Below are 14,289 nucleotides of genomic sequence, written 5' to 3' on the forward strand. Positions count from 1 at the left end.
TGTAGCTTTGGTTGCTTCTCATTCCCTCCTTCCTCGCTCGGGGCCTATAGCCCTCAGAGCTTCCCTGTAGAGAGTGACATCCCGTCCCGGTTATAGGTCCGGTAAAACTGTAGCGAATGCCCAGGCCTAAGGAGGGCTGAGGGTCCCATCATTCACCGCGGCCCTCAGAGGGCCGCGACCCTCCTGCCGCCTGCTCGCGAGAGGACAGAGCACGGCAGAGCCCTCTGAGTGGTAGTGGGACAGGCGGGACAGCTGAGTTTGCCTAGCAGCGGCCCCAAAATCCTGACGGAGAGCTCAACGTGGACCCTACTGAGGCGAGAGAAACCTCCCTCCTTTATCTTCGCCTCCCCCTCCGTGTTCTGCCACTATCCCACAGTGCTCCTCAACACCGTCTTGCGAACCTAGTGCCGCGAAGGCCCCGTCCCTTCATTCGAATGAGTCACCACGGGCGGCGGCGCGGAGCACACCGGGAGTTGTAGTCCTCTACGTCCCTCTCATAGCGCGCTCCGGTGGTCGGCGGGACTTGCTGTCCCGGTGTGCCTCGGGTCGGGGAACGGAGTGTGGTTGAGAGAGGTTGAAGGCGTTTGCGTCATGCATAGTGTTACTGCCGCCATAGTGGGAGTTGCAGGGTGAGTGCGGGATGGTGGGACCGAGGACCCGTCTTCCCTCAGTTCTGCTGCCGACTGGTACATGGCGCTGCGCCGCCCCACCCCGCGCTCGTTGGCCGCGGCCCTTCCGGGGACTGGGCTGCATCCTGTGGCCGCAGCCGCCCTGACCTTCTCCGTCTTTGAGACGCCGGCAGCGCAGTCCCGGAGGAGCCGCGGCCAGCGCTCGCGCTTAACGGCTGAGGGGTCTGGGCGCGGTCCCATGGGCAGTGGTGGTAGGCTTCTGTCCCGGCTCCTCCGGTAAGAGCGAGAGGTCTCAGTCCTGAGGGCGTAGCTCCGGGTGGCTGGGAGGTGACGGCTGCTCCTCTGCCCCGCGAAAGTATCGGCACTGCCCGGGAGAGCGGCGGTCTGAGGTACCGGGAGTTTTTCTCGGTGCTCGCTGGTGTTTCCACATCGTTTTGCGATAGGCAAAACGATGTCTGTGAGTTGTCGGGGGGGGGGGGGGGGGGTAGAAGGAGCGAACTCTCAGAGCTGATTTCTGTAGCCGAAATTTGCACTGGAGTGTGCTTCGAGTGTTCCTGATGTTCTTGCTGTATTACTACTTGCCAGGAGCTTGTGCCAGGATTGAAATGGTAGAATCGCTTTGTCACATAGGAAATGCAGCGTTCATGCTTCCTTGGAGGAAAGCTACCGAAAGTGCATGTGTTCAGGGATTTGCTGCAGCCGGGTGGGTTTTCCTTTGAGTTGCCAGTTTCCAGTGTGATTCTACAAGAAGTTTGGGGTTATTTTTTCTTCCACCTCTTTAGCTGTTGTCACCCTTTTAGTTTTAAAAATAACCAAAACCTACAATAATTTATAGTAGCAAGGAGCATGTGTTACATTTTGTTAACATGGGACATCTTTAAAGAGACATTAAGTCCCCAAGATGCTGTTCTTGCAATTCCCGTTTAACTTCCTGTCAAAGGCAGGCTGTAATAATGCGTCAACTGGTTCTCATTTGAAGTCCAACACCTCCAGTTTAAATGTGCCTTTTAGAGCTGTATTTCTGGCATACACAGTGTTGCAGTCAAATTGGAACGAAGTCCAGGTAAATGCTTGAATAGGAATCGGGTGCAGGACTGTTACTTGAAAGTTAATCTGATTCCTTCATTAGCTGTCTTCTCAAGTTGATATTCTTTTTAATTTCTCTTTTTCTGATGTTCAAGCAATGCTTTCTGTCTGGTGACTTTAAGTTTTCTTTTAGCAGTGGCAAAAACAGGCATTTTACAAATCTCCACGTAGAAGTGCATACCATGTCTTCCTCACAGTGTACTTTTCACCTTTGGCACAGTTGGACGCCCCAGTAATCACACAACTAGCTGAAACCAGCCATATCTGTAATTCTTCTGATAACTAGCAGTGATTTAAAACAGTGTGACCTTCCTGCAAAATTTATTGCAGGATGGGCAGACAAAGAGTATCTCAAGCTAGCAGATGTTTGGGAGGCTCTGTCTCTAAACTAACTGATAAGTAGAAGGATGGTGTGAAATAAGTCATTCATGTTTAGTGGGGCCACTAAATCCTGTTATCTCGCCACAGACTTACAACACAAACATTGTTCTTTAAAACTAAAGATACTTTAGAAGACTAGTGTGAAACAACGAACTCATGTTTAGTGGGGCCATTACATTCCACAGACTTTCAACATAAACATTTTTCTCTTTCTACAACCTAAGTTGTAGAAGAAAGCTTTTCTTATATCAAGTCCCCCCTTCTTTCTTTTACCTTTACAAATTCTTTTGCTATGTGACTCCGTTTTGCTCAAGAGTTCTGGCCCTTTTTAACTTGTTGTCTAATCTTGTGTCTTTAGCAAGCTTTGTTTCTGTTACTGTAAACTGGTACGGTTATATCCACATAACCACACCTATGATTTGCGAAAGCCAATACATTTATGTGTTTATCAGAATTTCCCCCTTTTTCTTAATCCATTTGGCTTGAGCCATAATTTCCATTCCTGGCTTTTCTCATTCACTCATTTTTATTTTTATTTTTTTTCAAAGATTAGTTTTGCCTCCTCAAACGGATCATCACAAGACCGAATTTTTAACATTCTAATTTTTGATTCTGTTCCCTCAGTAATTATTTCAAACTGTAATTGCTCTATGGTCCTATGGACCATTCTACTCATCATGGGAACAACACAAGGTACAAGTAAACCACTTATTAGCCAAACAAAACCCAGCAGAATTCTCTTAAGCCCCCAAAGTTCCACCAGTTCTTGATCCACCATTTTTCCATATCCAAGTTAAACCCTTTCCAGGTTTGAACTGGAACAGAACATGTATGACCTTTTTCATTTCAGTAATTATCTTCTCAATATCTTTTCCTTCATCATCTATCTGTAAACAACAGTTAGATTGAATTTCCCCTGCACCCCCCCTTCCTGGGCCAAGAGGTAATCCAGGGCTAAGCAATTTTGATATATTGCTGTATGAATTTTGCTATTCTGTTTGGCTAATATGGTTAATGCATTACCAGTTTTGTTAGTCACAATTTCCAGGGCTGCTTACAACCTAATTATGCGATTTAACATATATAGGAGTCTGGTATCCCCAGGATCCATCCTCAGCCCAGGAGGCAGGATCGGAATATGCTGTAATTCGCTCTGGGGGCCACTGATCGTATTTCCAGTTCCCAATCTGTAGGCCCCTTTTTGCCGAGGATATTTCAAATACATCAGAATAGACTGGCACCCCTAATTGTTCCCCCCTATGTATTGGTAATAAAAAGAGACTTGTCCGGATGGTTCCCAAAACACATGTTCCAGTCCAATTCCCTGGTAATTTAGAGTATGCATATTTACTACAGATCCAGTATAGTCCTTCTGGAGCTTCCCACTTATCCCCAGGATTTTTACTTAAAATCCAATTTTTCCCTCCATCTGCAATATCCGAAGGATGGCCCCAAGTTGTCCATTTTTTTACTGTTTCATTCAAAATTCTACTGTTTTCACAAGTTAAATCCCCCACTGTTTTTTTTCCCTTGTCTCCCAGGGGGCTTTTGCCAACAGTTTTGGCCAGTGATACTCATCTGTAGTGCCCATTGTTTCACTCTCTGGACTTTGCTTGAGTTCCATATATTATTGTCAGTGATATTAATTTCCTTTGACTCCCAAGGCCATTGTTCCCCCATATTGGTACCTCCGCAAACATAACAGTTACTTATACTGAGTACTTTTGCTACATTTTCTGCCAAGTTCACAAACAAATTTCTGGCAATTGTGGGAATTTCATATTTGGCCACAGTTTCCACTTCGTGATAGAAAGAATGGAGCAGTAGTTCCTCCTCCATGTCCGAGTGTAAAACTTTCTGGATCTTAATATAGATTAGATTTCCTGGGTCTGAACCAGTGCTGTCAATGTGCAGGCTGAAAATGTGTTTGGCCATTTTTCAATCCTCATTCCAGGTTCTGGGTTTATTTATGGTTAAGTTCAGTGTGTTACACTGGTTTCTCCTGCATTTGTTTGGAGTCTCTCTAGCTTAACTACCTGTTATCCTCGTTCCTCTAGTCTCTTGGTATACTTTCCTGGAGTATGATCTGTGGACTAAATAATTCGGGTCCAAGAAGTACAATAATTCCAGTTCCTTTTACAATCAGAACTTGCCACTTTAGATTTATACCTCCAAGAGGAGCACATATATTTTCGGTCATGGGAGTAGGTTTGCACCCATTCCATACTTCCACATCCCCCTGACCACTTACCACTGTCTATTGCTTCACAAGCATCAAAAATTACGCTTGCTGAATTATTTATGTTGGTAATTTCAGTTTGCCCTACTACTATTCAGTCTTTCCCCAGGGACCGTATTTCCAACCACCATGCCTTTACTTTCGCTTTAGGATCATAACAAATTATCTTGCCTTTAGCATTACATCTGGTGTACTCTGTATTGTTATGGGTACACATCTCGAGTGGGGTTCCACTGCATTGATAATGGGTGTAATAGATTAAAGTTTGCGTGGTCAAGTGCCCACTCAAAGTGGTCTTTATACATTCCGTGTAATCGGAGGAGGCTCGTGATAGGGACAGGAGCCATAAGGTGATCAGAGGTCCAGTATGACATATACCTCCACCCCTCCGGCCTGTGGGGTTGCTGCCCACAGCTGAGGTATGTTTGTGCTTCTTGGTGGCAGACATAGAGGCCAACCTGGGCTTGCCCTCAGCCATCTTATTTCCTCCTATTCAATTTTCATGCAAACTTTATTCACAGACCCTTATAGTGGATTCCCACTTACCTTCAGTTACCTCCCACTCCGATGGTACCAATAACTCCCAGCCACAGAGTAGGGTAAGTATGTCAGCATCCCGTAATGGCTGTCTATATTCGATCCAGGGTGAATTTTTACGGCACGGCATACAACGCGGGTGTCTATTATGGGAGCTGCAATGTCACTTCTGTTTACAATTCTTACACCAACAACACCCAACTAGTGTGTCTTGTATTGGGGTGTCTCAGACATTTTATATATATATATATACACACATACACACACCTTGGTGAAGGCTCTTGTTTCTCTATTACAGAATCACAAGCCAGAGCCAGTTCCCCATGTAAATCTGAATAATATAATCCAGATTCCCCAAACTGGGGAGTATTACCTCCTCAGGAAGAGAACCAGAGTTTCCTCAAAGTATCCCACAAAGGAATTTGAAACCAGTCATATAAGCTCGCCCTTAACTTTTTGTCTCCCTGTATTTGCAATTTATTACCTATATATTACTACATAGTCCTCTTCTTGAGAGTCAGTTTGATATCACCTGGTGTAGATATTACAGTCCAGTCCATAGGTTCTTCCACAGGTCCTTTAATCCTGCTGGCATGGGTCCATCCTCTTTCTCTGGTCTGGACTGCAGCTTCTGTTGTCAGCAATACCTGAAAGGGACCTTCCCATTGTGGAGTTACAGATTGCTCTCTCCAGGTCTTAATCAATACCCACTCCCCAGGATTAATGTTATGAATTTTAAAGTCTAGAGGCGTTGACTGAGAAATCCGTCCTTTTAATCTTAAATGTTCCAGAGTCTGAGCTATTGCGGTGATATATCTTCTGATACTCTCCTCTCCTCCTTCATAAGTAGCGGTCTCCTTTTTGGGTTGTCATAAAAGGTAATCCAAACATAATATCCCTAAATCCAATCTGGGTTGTGTTTGAACTCGTAACAATGCTAAAGGCAAACACTTTACCCAGGACATTTGGGTCTCAATCATTAGTTTAGTTAATGTTTGTTTCAAGGTTTGATTAATTTTTCCACTCCTCCCGAGCTTTGAGGTTGCCGGGGGTGTGCAATTCCCATTTTATCCCCAAGGCTTGGGTTACTTGTTGTACAATTTTTGATGTAAAATGTGTTCCCCTATCTGAGTCAATTCTGCTAATCATCCCATATCTAGGGATAATTAGTTCCAAAAGAGTTTTTGATACTGTATTTGCTGTAGCCCTGACAGCCAGAACTGCTTCCACCCAATGAGTTAAGTGATCTACCATTACTAATAGGAACTTCCACCTCTGCACAGGAGGCTGTTCAGTGAAATCTATTTGGATGCTTTGAAAGGGCCGCATCGCCAATTCACATCCCCCGGAGGTAGTTTTTCTTATAACCATTTTATTCACTCTTTGGCAAGTCATGCATTTATTAGTTATTTGTTTCGCTAACCCCAAAATTCCAATACATCCATACTCCCTTAAGAAGTGGTCACACGGGGCCTGTGTACCCCAGTGAGTCTTTTGATGTATGTTTTCTAATATCTGTCTGGTCAGTGGTTTATTAAGGAGTTGTCATCCGTTAGGGAGTTTCGATTTCCCATGTTGATCCTGTTTTCCCCCTATTTTACTCAACTCTTTCTCTTCTGACTCACTGAATTTTGGAATTTCCAATTCCTCTTCCTCGGGTAACAGAACCAACATGACTCTCAATTCTGTTTTCTGCTGCATCTCTAGCTTCTTGGTCTGCTAAATTATTTCCCCTTATTTCTGGTGTCATTCCTCTCTGATGTCCCCTAACATGCACTACAGCTATTTCTTCAGGTAAATTTAATGCTTCCAAGACTTCCAAGATAAGCCCTTCATGAATCAACCCCTTCCCTTTTGAATTTAAAAGTTCCCATTCTTCCCAAATTTACTACACCAAGTGCATATTTTGAGTCATTATAAATAGTTCCCTTCCTATGCGCTAGGTATTCTAAGGCTCTTTTCAGAGCATATAGCTCACACATTTGAGCAGACCAATCTGAGGGTAATTTCCTCTTTTTCAATGATTTGCATCTTTTCTCCATTAACTAGCGTATACCCTGACATCCTTTTTCCCTGTAGACATCTAGATGATCTGTCCCCCTATATTCTTTCACCCTCTGGGAGAGCCTGTTCCATTAAATCTTCCCGAATCTTGGTCTGGTATTGTATAACTTCGAAACAGTTATGGGTTAAACCTTCTTTTTGCTCCCCATATAAGAAATGAGCAGGGTTTAGGGTTTTGTCCACCATTAATGTTAAATCATCGTTATTAATTAGTATCACTTCATTCTGTAACATTATCTAGGTGTTCCTGCTCCGGCAGGGGGATTGGACTAGATGATCTTTCGAGGTCCCTTCCAATCTTTGGCATACTGTGATACTGTGATACAAATATGAGTTTGTCCAGTGAGGGTCCAGCAAGCCTTCAGTCCCGTCTGTCAACATGTCTGTTCTCACTTGTCTGCCTGCCCCAGCACTCATCCCATGCTTAAACACAGGAGCTGCACCAGCTCCCCTCCCTTCCCCCTTGGTTTTCCCTTTTCTTTTTTTTTTCTTTTTTTTTTTTTTTTCCTCCTCACAGCTGCTCACTCTGCTCTGCAGGGTCTCCAGATGCCTGCCTCTGCAGCAGCACTTCTGGTTTAAACCTTTCTTAACTCTGAATGTCAATCTGCTGCTTGTTACCAGTGACAGCAATCTCTTCCTTCTTATCAATATCGATAGGACAGATACAGAGGTTGCACCTCTCGGAGGTTCCTGTGATACATGATTTTTCAACCTGTCTTCCTGATTACTCTAGGTTTGTTTTTTTTGTTGTTGTTTGTTTGTTTGTTTTTAACTTTAAACATCTTTCCCCAGTATCACAGGCTGAACAACATCTCTCCAGCTTAGCTTTCTGTTTTTCCCTGTCCTTTTCCAAAGCCAAAATTAAGGGATCTGGCTAAGCTGTATTAATTTTGTATTCAGTCTGTCATGCCAGGTGGTTTCTTAAAATGAAAAACATATCTGCATACGTCACTTCATCCCGTTTTCCTTGTTGCTTGAAGAACAACATTAATTGTAACAACGTATTATAGTTCAGAAGTTCTATTGAAGGGCCACTTTTCCCCATCTTCCAATTTATATAAAGGCCACCATTAGTTGCAGTACTTGATCAGAGTTTTCTTATTCACATTTTCTCCTGGTGGCCCCCCTCCTAAATTTTTCCAATGAGCTAAAATGCAACCTAACGGAGTCTTTCTGAGAATTCCCTCACTCTGTTGTCCTCCCATTGTAATCCTTTAAAGATATATGACACAGTTAGCCCTACCTCAATAACATTTTACTCAGAGTGAAAGGTATAACAGAGTGCTGCACCCACAACGGATACTCCTAAATTCCAAACAGTTCTGTAAATATACTTCTTGTCTCCCACAAAAAGAGATAACATATTTTGAACAAGCAGGACACTTAGCTTGGATATACAAACTACAGTGATGACAGATAGGGCAAGGGCTAGTTCAAGCCCCGTGCCTGGGAGCTTGAACACTACTTTGACAGTTAACCCCTATAGTGCTCTACTGGTTCTTTAGTTATCACAAATTTCCACAAATTACTTGTACTAATTCGCCCAAACATTCAGTCTGGTCCCAATTGGACCAATTTCACAGGCAATTAACACACCAAAAATCCTGATCAAATTCCCCCACACTTTATCCTCACAAACAAAACATTCAAAGACAAAAATTGGTTTACACACAGCACTACGGTGGACAAGACAACGAAACTCAACAATAGGTTTAATTTCAAAGGACATATACGCTTCATCCGTCTCCAGCCACTACCTCATGGAGAACACAGAACTGCAGATCATGACTCCATACTCACTTCGTAGCTATGCCACATCTCACTCACACAAAACACTCATTCACACAAGGGCCCATCTCTCAATCGCCCACTTCACACAGAATGTCATCTAAGCCAATAAATGGTAACACATAAACCTCAAGCCATTGATTACCTGCCAAAGGTTCGTAAAGCTGTTAGTACAATTACCCTTGTGCCAAACCAACCCTTGAGGCGAGCACCCACGCTCTTTACCTTGCGTAGGATGTCTCCTTATGACTTATAGGTATCCCCTTTACCTGATATTCCCCAGGAGGTAGAGCCCCTGACACACCTAGTCTTGTCTCTCCTGCCTGAACCATATTCCCTGTTAGCTACTATAACCCCCAGCGGACTGTCCGAGGGTATTTCGGCTGGCATTTCCTTGCTCCCTTTCTTTCCTGGGACTTGGCTTACCTGCCCCTTGTCCCATACTTATACCCTGGGGGGTCTTTCGGTCTTTCTTTAGTTACTTGTTCACTTTGTTCATGGGCCAGTTCCCTCGCGGGAGATTGGAACTGCAGTTAGAAAGACTCTGCACTCGCTTCGCAGATCCCGGCTACCCAGTCCGTGTCTTCACAGACTGAGATTACCTGGTCTGTGTCTTATTCACACACCGATCACCCCCATATTCCTGCCTAACCGAACAGTACTTACAGTCCATTTCCTTGCCCGGGTCTTTGTGCACGTGAGTTACAGGCGACCGTGGTTTTCCTGGGAGCCCTTCCCTGCTTTTGCTTTATGAGTCCCCTTCTTTGCCCAGGATATAACCTGCAAGTGCCGATGAGGCCAGAAGAAACCAAGCAAACTGCCGAAAATGGCAGGGCATGCCTTTCACTCAGATTCCCCTAGGCCCACGGAAGCAAAGCAGGTTTTCTTCCGGATGAGCCCCCATTTGTGAAATACGAGCTCACTTCTCTAAACAAGATAGCAAGGCTTTATTGAGGGACAAAGTCAATAAAGCAAAAGCAACAGCGCTGGGCACATGACCATAGCCAGAGGCGCAAGTGATTAATATTTGTTACAGGTTTATATACTTTCACTATTGAATTAGTCACATACATATTCATAATTCCTACGTATAAGCGGGGAATATTATAACTAGCTCCCGGAACTTATTATCGTAAGTCCCCTTCTCTTGGCATCTGTGCACTGCTCTCCAGTGATTGTAGGCAGGGATGAAGTGAGCAGTCTTCCTCACAGTGTACTTTTCACCTTTGGCACAGTTGGACGCCCCAGTAATCACACAACTAGCTGAAACCAGCCATATCTGTAATTCTTCTGATAACTAGCAATGATTTAAAACAGTGTGACCTTCCTGCAAAATTTATTGCAGGATGGGCAGATAAAGAGTATCCCAAGCTAGCAGATGTCTGTGAGGCTCTGTCTCTAAACTAACTGATAAGTAGAAGGATGGTGTGAAATAAGTCATTCATGTTTAGTGGGGCCACTAAATCCTGTTATCTCGCCACAGACTTACAACACAAACATTGTTCTTTAAAACTAAAGATACTTTAGAAGACTAGTGTGAAACAACGAACTCATGTTTAGTGGGGCCATTACATTCCACAGACTTTCAACATAAACATTTTTCTCTTTCTACAACCTAAGTTAAGCTAAAAAGTACTTTATGTTTTCCAGGCACTAGCTTTTCTTATATCAAGTCCCCCCCTTCTTTCTTTTACCTTTACAAATTCTTTTGCTATGTGACTCCGTTTTGCTCAAGAGTTCTGGCCCTTTTTAACTTGTTGTCTAATCTTGTGTCTTTAGCGAGCTTTGTTTCTGTTACTGTAAACTCATACAGTTATATCCACATAACCACACCTATGATTTGTGAAAGCCAATACATTTCTGAGTTTATCACCCTTTGCTAAAGGAAGTTTGCCTGTTATCAGGTGATTCTGGCTGTAGTTGAATAGTCTGTCTGTTTGAATCATAGAATCAACCAGGTTGGAAAAGACCTTTAAGATCAAGTCCTGTCAGGACTGACAGGAAATTTTTCTGTCAGTAATTAGGGTCCTTTCTGTTGTTATCTCACCTTTTGCCGCTTCTTTTGCCTCTCTGTCCGCCAGCTCATTTTCCTCCTCCATTTCTGAGCTCACTTTCTGGTGTGCCTTGATGTGCATAATTGCTACCTTCTCAGGTAGTTGGACCACTTCCAACAGTTGCATTATTTCCTGTGCATGTTTGATGTTTTTTCCTTGTGAGTTCAACAGTCCTCTTTCTTTCCAAATGGCTCTATGTGTATGTTCAACCCCGAGTGCATATTTTGAGTCTGTATAGATGTTTATATTTTTTCCTCTTGCTATTTCTAAGGCTCTAGTTAGAGCAATTAGTTCCGCTTTTTGTGCAGAGGTGCTTATTGGCAAAGGTCCAGATTCTATTACCTCTCTGCTAGTGGTAACTGCATATCCAGCATGTCGTTTTCTACTGATGACACAGCTACTCCCATCAGTGACGCAGGTTTTTGCATGGTCCAAAGGGGTGTCCTTCAGGTCTGGACGGCTGGAGTATGTGGCCTCAATGGTTTCTAGGAAGTCGTGGTATACCGGTTCTCCTTTGTTTCCACTGAGGAAAGAAGCTGGGTTGACAGTGTTAGTTACCACAATCTCTAAATCATCTTGTTCCACTATGATGGCTTGATATTTCAGGAACCTCTGAGGGGAAAGCCAGTGTCTGCCTTTTACTTCCAGCACTGCAGACACTGTATGGGATACTAGCACAGTTATTTTCTGGCCCAAGGTAAATTTGCGTGCTTCTTGGATATTTAGCACGATTGCTGCAACAACTCTAAGGTATCTGGGCCACCCTTTGGCCGCTGCGTTTAACTGCTTAGAAAAATAGAAAAATAAGCAACTGCTCATCGGTATGGACCCAAGTTCTGTGCCAATATCCCCAAAGCAATCCCTTGTTTCTCATGGGAGAATAGAAAGAATGGTTTATTCACGTCTGGAAGTCCTAGAGCTGGAGCTGACATGAGAGCATTCTTCAGCTGGTGGAAGGCTTGAGTGACTTCTTTTGTCCACTGAAGATTCTTACTGTTTGCTTTTTTTTTATGATTAGTGCATATAGAGGCTTAACAATTAGTTTATAGTTGTAGATTCACAATCTACACTATCTATAATTCCTTCACCATCTGGGGTTTTGGCGTTTGACATATTGTCTCGTTTTGGTCTTGTCCCAATGTTCGCTGTCCAGCACTAATTTTATATTCTAGGTAAATTATTTTTGTTTTACTATTTGGGCTTTTTCTTGGATATCCTATATCCCTGGAGTTCCAGAAAATTTAAGAAGCTTACCATCTAGGCAACACAGGTCTCTTCTGTCTGGATGGCTATTAAGATGTCGTCTACGTACTGCAGTCGCTTCCCTTCTTCTGGCGGAGCCTCCTAGGACTCTAAGTCTTTTGAAAGCTGTTCTCCAAACAGGGTGGGACTGTTCTTAAGTCCCTGAGGCAGCACCGTCCACGTGAGCTGAGTTTTAGAATCATAGAATCATAGAATAGTTAGGGTTGGAAAGGACCTTAAGATCATCAAGTTCCAACCCCCCTGCCATGGGCCGGGACACCTCACACTAAACCATATCACCCAAGGCCTTGTCAAGCCTGGTCTTGAACACTGCTAGGGATGGAGCATTCACAACCTCCCTGGGCAACCTATTCCAGTGCCTCACCACCCTAACAGGAAAGAATTTCCTCCTTATATCCAATCTAAACTTCCCCTGTTTAAGTTTTAACCTGTTACCCCTTGTCCTGTCACTACAGTCCTTAATGAAGAGTCCCTCCCCAGCATCCCTATAGGCCCCCTTCAGATACTGAAAGGCTGCTATGAGGTCTCCACACAGCCTTCTCTTCTCCAGGCTGAACAGCCCCAACTTTTTTGTGCCCACTTTTAGGGCTTTCTCATTCAAATTCAAAGGCTGTCTTCATGGAGAGGGAGGCAAAAGAGGGTATCTTTCAGATCTAAAACAGTAAACCAAGTTAGCTCTGATGTCAAGTATGTTAATATGGTATATGGATTTGCTACTACAGGGTAAAGATCTTCAGTTGTTTTGTTAACAGCTGATAAGTCCCATACCAGGTTTACAGGTAAAATAGGGGTGTTAAAATCAGACTGGCACTCCTTTAGCAGTCTTAATTGTAGGCAATTATTGTGCAAATTCCTTCCTTTTTTTCCTTGTTCAGGGGGTATTGTTTAATTCTGACTGGCTGTTTTCCCTCCTTGAGTTTAATCTGTATTGGGGGTGCATTTTTGGCCCTTCCAGGTATGTTTGTGGCTCATACCCCTGGGAATATCTGATCCAGTATATCTTCCCTGACTTCTTCCTCGACGTGGTTAGTAACCAAAATTAAGCTTAACATTTCTATATATTGTTGGTTGTTTACTTTTAAAGTGATCTCGCTTCTTTTGAAAGTAATGGTCGTTCTTAAGTGTGTAACAAATTTCTCCCCGAAAGAGCTTTTGTGGAGTTAGGCATATACAAGAATTTATGAATGCCCCATTGCTTTTTCAGTTGATATTTTAATGGTTTATAAAAATAAGCCTTTTTGCTTTGGACAGTCACCCCTTCTACCATAATATAATCATTTCCCAAAAACATTAAAGCTTTGTTTAAAACTGAATATGTTGCGCCCATATCAACTAAAAATTTCACTTTTTTTTTCTTTGTTTCCTAGCTTCATTATAACCAGTGGATCTGCTAGGGAAGATTTCCCCTGTCCCTGTCAGTTTAGTTCCAATTCAGTTACCGGAGCCACCCCATGGCACTCCCCCGCCAGGATAGTCTCATTTCCACTGTCCAAACTCTCCATAGCTCACACACCAATTGGATTTCACACAAGAAGAGTCCACTCCCCCACCTCTGCCCAATATTTCTCCTCCTCCAGTTTTAAAGCAACCACCACAGCTGTGGCTATAGCACGATTCAGTCTTTTTTTTTTTTTTTTTTTTTCCTACCAGTTTCCCTGCTCTGCAGGGGCTACAGATGCCTGCCTCTGCAACAGCACTTCTGGTTTAACCCTTTTTTTAACTCTGAATGTGAATCTGCCACTTGTTGCCAGTGACAGCAATCTCCTCCTCCTTATCAATATTTGATAGGACAGATACAGAGGGTGCTCCTCTCGGAGGTATTTGTGATATATAATTTTCCTATCTTCCTGATTACTGTTTTTTAACTTTAAACATCTTTCCCCAGTATCAGAGGCTGAACAGCATCTCTCCATTTTAACTTTTGTTTTTTCCCTGTCCTTTTTCAAAGCCAAAATTAAGGGATCTGGTAGAGCTATATTAATTTCACATGTAGTCTGTCACTCTGGGTGGTTTCTTAAAGTGAAAAATATTTCTTCATACATTATTTCATCCCGTTTTTCTTTCCCCCTCAAAACAACATTAATTGCAACAATGTATTATAGGTCAGAGTTCCATTTTTAGGCCATTTTTTTCTGATTTTCCAAAGTATATAAAGGCCATCATTACTTATAATATCTTATCAATGTTTTCTTGTTTACCAAGCCCCCAGGAGACCCTCCCAGTTCTTTCCAGTGTGCCAAAATGCAAT

The 14,289-nt window shown here is 43.2% G+C and overlaps 1 protein-coding gene across 1 annotated transcript in view; it reads left to right on the top strand.

Moving 5' to 3' along the window:
* The first annotated feature begins 537 nt into the window (after positions 1-537).
* The window catches only part of LOC130607603 (nuclear transport factor 2-like), a 58,626-nt gene continuing 44,874 nt past the window's right edge, over positions 538-14,289 (top strand). The window contains exon 1 of the mRNA XM_057424813.1: positions 538-629. The gene's annotated coding sequence lies outside the window, so the exon portion shown is untranslated. The remainder of the gene's footprint in view (positions 630-14,289) is intronic.

Source organism: Pezoporus wallicus, unplaced genomic scaffold, assembly GCF_028554395.1.
Source record: "Pezoporus wallicus isolate ANWC-B61680 ecotype Strahan unplaced genomic scaffold, APGP_CSIRO_Pwel_v1 contig_6548, whole genome shotgun sequence".
NCBI lineage: Eukaryota > Metazoa > Chordata > Aves > Psittaciformes > Psittacidae > Pezoporus > Pezoporus wallicus.